Source organism: Gossypium hirsutum, chromosome A01 (genome assembly GCF_007990345.1).
Source record: "Gossypium hirsutum isolate 1008001.06 chromosome A01, Gossypium_hirsutum_v2.1, whole genome shotgun sequence".
NCBI classification, from domain to species: domain Eukaryota; kingdom Viridiplantae; phylum Streptophyta; class Magnoliopsida; order Malvales; family Malvaceae; genus Gossypium; species Gossypium hirsutum.
The window spans coordinates 30,412,899-30,419,421 of NC_053424.1; the positions used below are offsets into that span (position 1 = coordinate 30,412,899).

Here is a 6,523-nt window from a genome sequence, read left to right on the forward strand (position 1 = left end):
AACTCAAATTCATGCAATTTCATAGTAATTCTTGTCGAAAAATATATAATAATTATAAAAAAATAAATTGTACTTAATCTATTAACATGTTTAATTTTAATTAATTTTATAATTAATTTTGATTTATTTTCGACAGATTCGCACAAAGGACAAAAAATGGCTTGGCAAACACTACTAGAAGCGCAAAACCGATAAGCGATTTTTGAAGCATCAAGATGAATTAATTTTCCATCCTAAGACGGTCCAATTTATGAATTTTAATTCATAATATAATTAATTTTAATTTTAATCCAATTTATTTTGGGTTAAATAATTATTACTAATTAAATTATGAAAGGAGGCCCAGTTGTGCTAAAATGAGAAGACCGATCCAACCGAGCAATGGCTACCCAAAATTGTCCCACATGCTGACCCAATCAGCTTATTTAGCTGATTATTTGGCTTGCAAAACAGCCCTTGATGATTCCTTGAAATTACATTCAAACCCCTCCACTTATCAAACTTTTGTGGATTTGCCCCTAGCTAAATTTAGCAAGTTTGAAAACTTCAAACTTGCCATATGTATGGCCGGCCATGGGGGAGTCAATGGCTGCTGATTTTTACTATTTTTAGCAGCCTACTCAACCTATAAATACCCTCTTGGATTCTCATTTGAAACACACCTCTCATCCTTTCATTCTTCAATCTCTTTCACTTTCTCTCTTTAAAACCCTTCATTTGTTCTTCATTTTTCCCTTCCATTCCTTGCCAATTTCCCCTCTTGAAAAAGAGCCCTTAAATCACCATTGGTAGTAGGATTCGAGTGCTCAAATAAGCCTCGGTTCAACAAGAACAAGCAGAGAAGGAGGAATAGAGCAGACTAGTCAAGCTTCGGAGAAACACCGAATTTGATTCTAGTTCCCTATCCTTTAATTTTTATTGTTGTTGTTATGAACATGTCTATGAATACTTTTTATGTTGATATGTTTAGTTTAATTAATATGACTTAAATTTAATTCATGTTAGGTTGATTGCATTTCGTCCATTTAAGTTATTAAAATTGTGTTTGTGTTGTTATAGGCCTTGGTAAGTTGTTTGATTAAGTAAAATCATGATTAGGTTATTCTTGCATTATAATTGTAAGGTAACTAATGAATTAATTATTTAGTCATGTTGAAATTGTAATTAATTGACACAATACTTAATCAGTGCATGTTTAATCTTCTAAGGTAGTTGAGGGTTAAATTAGCGACGATATTAAACGATACATTAGCCTTGCATAACTTGCAAGATTATTGTGATTAAACTGTTTCAAGGTAAGAATACATTGTTACCTCACTTAATATTTTATGTTCTTATGAAGATTGATTAATTTTTGAATTGACATTGGAAAATGTTCAAGAGATTAGTTAATTTAATAAGTATGTATGAACAATAGTTAACAAATTACCAAGTTGCCGTGAATTTATTCGTAACAACATGAACATGAGTTTAGTAATTCTAAGTTAAGAAACGTAATTAATCTAACAAAATTATGTCATCTTGATTAAAATCATCTTTTGAAATCATGCATTGGAACTTTTATTTTTTTATTTTACTTTGTTAAATTTTAGTTTTTAATCACTTCCTCAACATCAAAATATTTTTCTTCACTGACGTGATTTTAATTGCATACATAAATAATTCTTTTCACAATCCTTGTGGGTATGATAACTCGACATTTACTTGTCACTTTATTACTTGTTGCGATTGTGTACACTTGCACATTTCCATCGTTCCAAGTACCGAAATACAAACAAGGGCACGTGTGTGCAATTCAACATTACTCTTCTAAAAACATAATAATTAAAGCATCATAATACAAGTACACAAATAGAAATTCATTATGCATTAGAACACTATGAACTTACCTCTACAATTTGAGCGTAACAACGAAGTCGGTTAATCCAAGGCCTTAGCTTTTCCCTGATCTAGATTCGTATGTGGTCTATCTTGATTTAAATAGACAAATTCAACCACTTAATATCCCTAGCATTCAATTTTGTCCACATTTCATATTTTTCAAAATTATAATTTTTCACCAAACATTTTTACTTTTCACAATCTAGTCCTTGAGCTCACAAATTGAAAATTAAAAAATTTTAATCCTTTTCTCATGCTAGCAAAATTCTCTAGGGACCTAAATCAATCCATACAAACTATCATTTCATAAATTTACCATGAACCTCTACCATTTTTACAAATAAGTCCCTAAATACAATTTTTTATCAAAAAATCACTTTACAAAACGTGTTTATTTCTCTACAAGTATTTATAATCTACCATTAAACATCAAGAATCACACAAGAGCATTCATGGCACAACTCTAAACCTTTAAAGTTTTACAAATTGATCCTCGGGCTAGCTAGATTAATCTAAAACGACTTAAAAAACATAAAAATCATTAAAAACGGCTCAAAATCACTTACATGCAAGATAATTTTGCATGGCCGAAAATTTCTCCCTATATCAATAATGGTGGCTGGTTCTTAGGGTTTAAAATGAGGAAGATGATATTTTATTTCATCTTTTTTTATTAAAATTACTTATTTTACCTAATTACAAAATTCACCTTTATAACTTATTAAAATGTCATTAAAACCATATGATGGACCACACTAACCACACTAATGGTCCAATTATCCTTTAAGTCCACTAACTTTAAAATTTCATAGCTATTTGAAACCTATAACTAATAGAATTATACTTTTGTACTTCTTACAATTTAGCCCTTTTCACTTAATTAAGCATGCAAACGTCAAAATTTCTTTACAAAATTTTAGTACAACTTTATTAACATCCCATAGACATTAAAATAATAAAATAATAATTTAATCATCAAATTTGTGGTCTCGAAACCACTGTTTCGATTTCACTGAAACCAGGTTGTTACAAAGTGTCATAAGTTAGGATACTTTGAATATGAGTGTCCTTAATGGGAGAAGAATACCAACTTTGCTGAGGTGGATGAAGAAATATTGTTTATGTCCTATGTTGATATAGATGATTCCAAAAGAGACGAGAAGTGGTTTTAATAATGCAGATGCAACAATCATATGACTGGTGACAAGAAGTGGTTTATTAAGCTTGACGAGTCCTTTAGAGAAATGGTAAAGTTGGGAAACAACTCAAAAATGGATGTCAAAGGAAAAAGGAATATCAAAATTCATATTCATGAAACAACTCAAGTGATCACAAAGGTATATTACATCCCTGAACTCAAAAATAATTTAATTAGTATTGGGCAACTTCAAGAAAAGGGTCTGGCTATTACTATTCAATATGGTTTATGAAGTTGATTTATGCAAATTGACTTGACAACAAATAGAATGTTTGTATTGCCTGCTTTTGTACCTACTCACACTCTAGGAAAATTATGTTTTCAAACAACATCTAAAGAAATAGAAGCACATTTGTGGCATAGGAGATTTGGACACTTGAACATGAAAGAGCTAAGAACATTGGCATACATAAAGCTAGTGAAGGGTTTGCCAATTCTAAAAGCTTCTCCCATAGCTTTGCACTGATTGTGTTGTTGCAAGCAGCATCGTGAACCATTTCCCAAGAAAAGTTTGTGGAGAACCTCTCGACCATTGCAGCTTGTACATTCAAACATTTGTGGGCCAATTACTCCTAAACCGAATGGTCACAAGAGGTATATAAATCACTTTCATTGATGATTATTAGTCGTAAGATATGGACTTATTTTTTGGATGCAAAATCAGAGGCATTTATGATGTTTAAGAATTTTAAAAACATGGTAGAAAAAGAAACAAGGAATAATATATGTTTTTTACGCACTGATCAATGTGGAGAGTTCATGTCAACAAAATTCAACACTTATTGTCATGCAAATGGAATCAAGAGGCAACTCACTGCAACTTTTTTCTCTACAATGAAAATAGAGTTGTAGAGAGAACTAATCGAACTCTTTTGAACATGGTTCGGTGAGAGAACTAATCGAACTCTTTTGAACACGGTTCGGTGCATGCTAACTGAAAAAGAAGTTCCGAAGGAGTTTTGGCCAGTAGTTGTAAATTGGGCAGTGCATGTTCTCAACAAGTGCCCAACCTTAGCAATGAAAGAAAAAACCCCAGAAGAAGCATGGAAAGGAGTCAAGCCTTCAGTGGATTACTTCAAAGTGTTTGGGTGCATAAGGCATGTGTACGTACCTGGAGAAAAAAGAAAGAAACTTGATGATAAGAGTTTCATGTGCATATTCCTAGGGGTTAGTGAAGAATCCAAAGCTTTTCAAATGTATGATCAGGTCTCCAAAAAGATTGTCATAAGCCAATATGTAATTTTTGAAGAATAAGGAAAATTGAGTTGGAAAAGGAATGGTGAGGAAACTCACATCACTGATCTTAAATGGAAAGATGAAGGAAAAAAATAGAGAATTAGAGTTGGAGGAAAATGAAGAGAGAGAAGAAGAAAATGAAAGTGAGTATTCGAACTCACCTACATCAACCAATGTCACAAGTCCAACTTTAGGGAGGAAAAGGATTGAGCCGGTATGGATGAATGATTATGTAAGTGGTGAAGGATTGTCTGAGGAAGAAGATGAAGTACACAAAAACTTGCTATGGAGATACAATAACTCTCTATGTTTGTTGCAAATGATCCAACAACCTTTGAGAAGGTTGCGAAAAGTTCAACTTGGAGAGAAGCTATGGACTGAGAAATTGAAGCTATTGAGAAGAATGGAACATAGAAACTAACTAACTTGTCGATAGGAGCAAAAAAGGTGGGTGTTAAATGGGTTTTCAAGACAAAGTTGAATAAGAAGGAAGAAGTAGATAAATGCAAAGCCCGACTCGTAGTAAAGGGATACAAGCAGCAAGTCGACATTGATTACAATGAGATATCTGCTCCAGTAGGTCGTTGGGACACCATTCAGCTAATACTTTCAGTTACAACTAATCAAGATTAGAAAGTGTACCAATTTGATGTTAAAAGTGCATTTCTACACGGTGAGATTGATGAAGAAGTGTTTTTGGATCAGTCACAAGGTTATGAAGTGAAAGGTGAAGAATGCAAAGTATACAGGTTAATAAAAGCACTCAATGGACTTAAACAAGCATCAAGAGCCTGGTTCAACAAGATTGAGTCATACTTTATCAATGAGGTGTTTGAAAGATGCTTAAGTGATTACATGCTGTTTACAAAGAAGAATGAAGATGGAGATATTCTTATAGTAAGTTTATATGTCGATGATCTTATTTTTACAAGAAACAATAAGCAGATGTTTGAAAAGTTCAAAATGTAATAGCCTGTTTTTAATGAAGTCAAAACAGTGATTTCGGAACCACAAATTTGACGAGTAAATTATTATTTTATTATTATTTTAATGTGTATGGGATGTTAGTAAGGTCATATTAAAATTTCGTTAAAAAATTTTGACGTTTACATGCTTAATCACTCAATAAATTCTAATCGATTCTTTAAAATTTAAAAAAAAATTTTTATTTTTTTCTATTAACTTATTTAAAATGAATGATTTCATGCTAATACATGTGTTAATTTATTATTTTTTATATATTTCTAAATAGTTATCATAGATTTAATTTTTATAATTAATAAATTACAATATATTAATATTATTATGCTTTAAAAATAAAAATTTTTAATAAATAAAATTACTTGATAAATTTTAATTTAAAATTAATTTTTTATATAAAGAAATAAAAATTTTATTAAAAATAAATTGAAAATCTCCGGCATTACTCTAGTTGCTTGAATTGAAAACACCGATGATATATATAATATAATATAGACAGATAGATTAAAGAGCTTACGTGAGCCATGACGTTTAATTAAACAATGTGGCAAGGTCATTTTCGCAAGTAGGCCCATCATTTTCAATCACAATCATGGTATCAATTTGTGGTTTGAGTTTTTCCCAAGTGGGAAATTTCAGCCAGTGCTCCTCAAGGTCAGAGATTACTATAAACTTCCGTTTAGACCTAACGGAAAAAGAAAAAAAAATTGAATGAGATATTATATATTCAAGTATTTGAATTTTGTTTTAATTTCTAAATTTGTAGTTAAGCTCCTTTTTATGCCATATATTTAGATCTATGTAATAGATGCATGGACAATGTAAAATTTATTAAGACTTAATTTAATATTATTTCTCAAAAGCGTTTTTGATATTACAAGCACATTTGGAGCCATAAGAAATATAAACAGACAACTTTTATAATCAAAAGTACTTTTGAACCCAAAATCAAAACTAATTTTTTTCTAGCTTATGCTTTTGTCAAAAGTGTTTTTAAGAATAAATGATAATTTTAACCATTATAAAGTATTTTATATAATATTTATATTGAGTGTGTAATTATTTTCTTATTGAAATTTATTTTAAACATATAATATTATATATTTAATTTTTTATTGGTTATATTTTAATATTTAAAATATAGTTTATATATTCGAATTAAATTTTATAAATAATTAATATTAATTACTTAAAATATTTAAAATTTATATTTAATATATTAAAATA

At 30.0% G+C, this 6,523-nt stretch overlaps 1 long non-coding RNA gene across 1 annotated transcript; it reads right to left on the reverse strand.

Moving 5' to 3' along the window:
• Positions 1–3,332: 3,332 nt before the first annotated feature.
• LOC121228150 (uncharacterized) lies at positions 3,333–5,151 on the reverse strand. The gene is made up of 2 exons (XR_005925646.1): positions 4,477–5,151; positions 3,333–4,190 (listed from the first exon to the last, which is right to left on the reverse strand). It is a non-coding gene; the product is annotated as an uncharacterized lncRNA (long non-coding RNA).
• Positions 5,152–6,523: the final 1,372 nt, after the last annotated feature.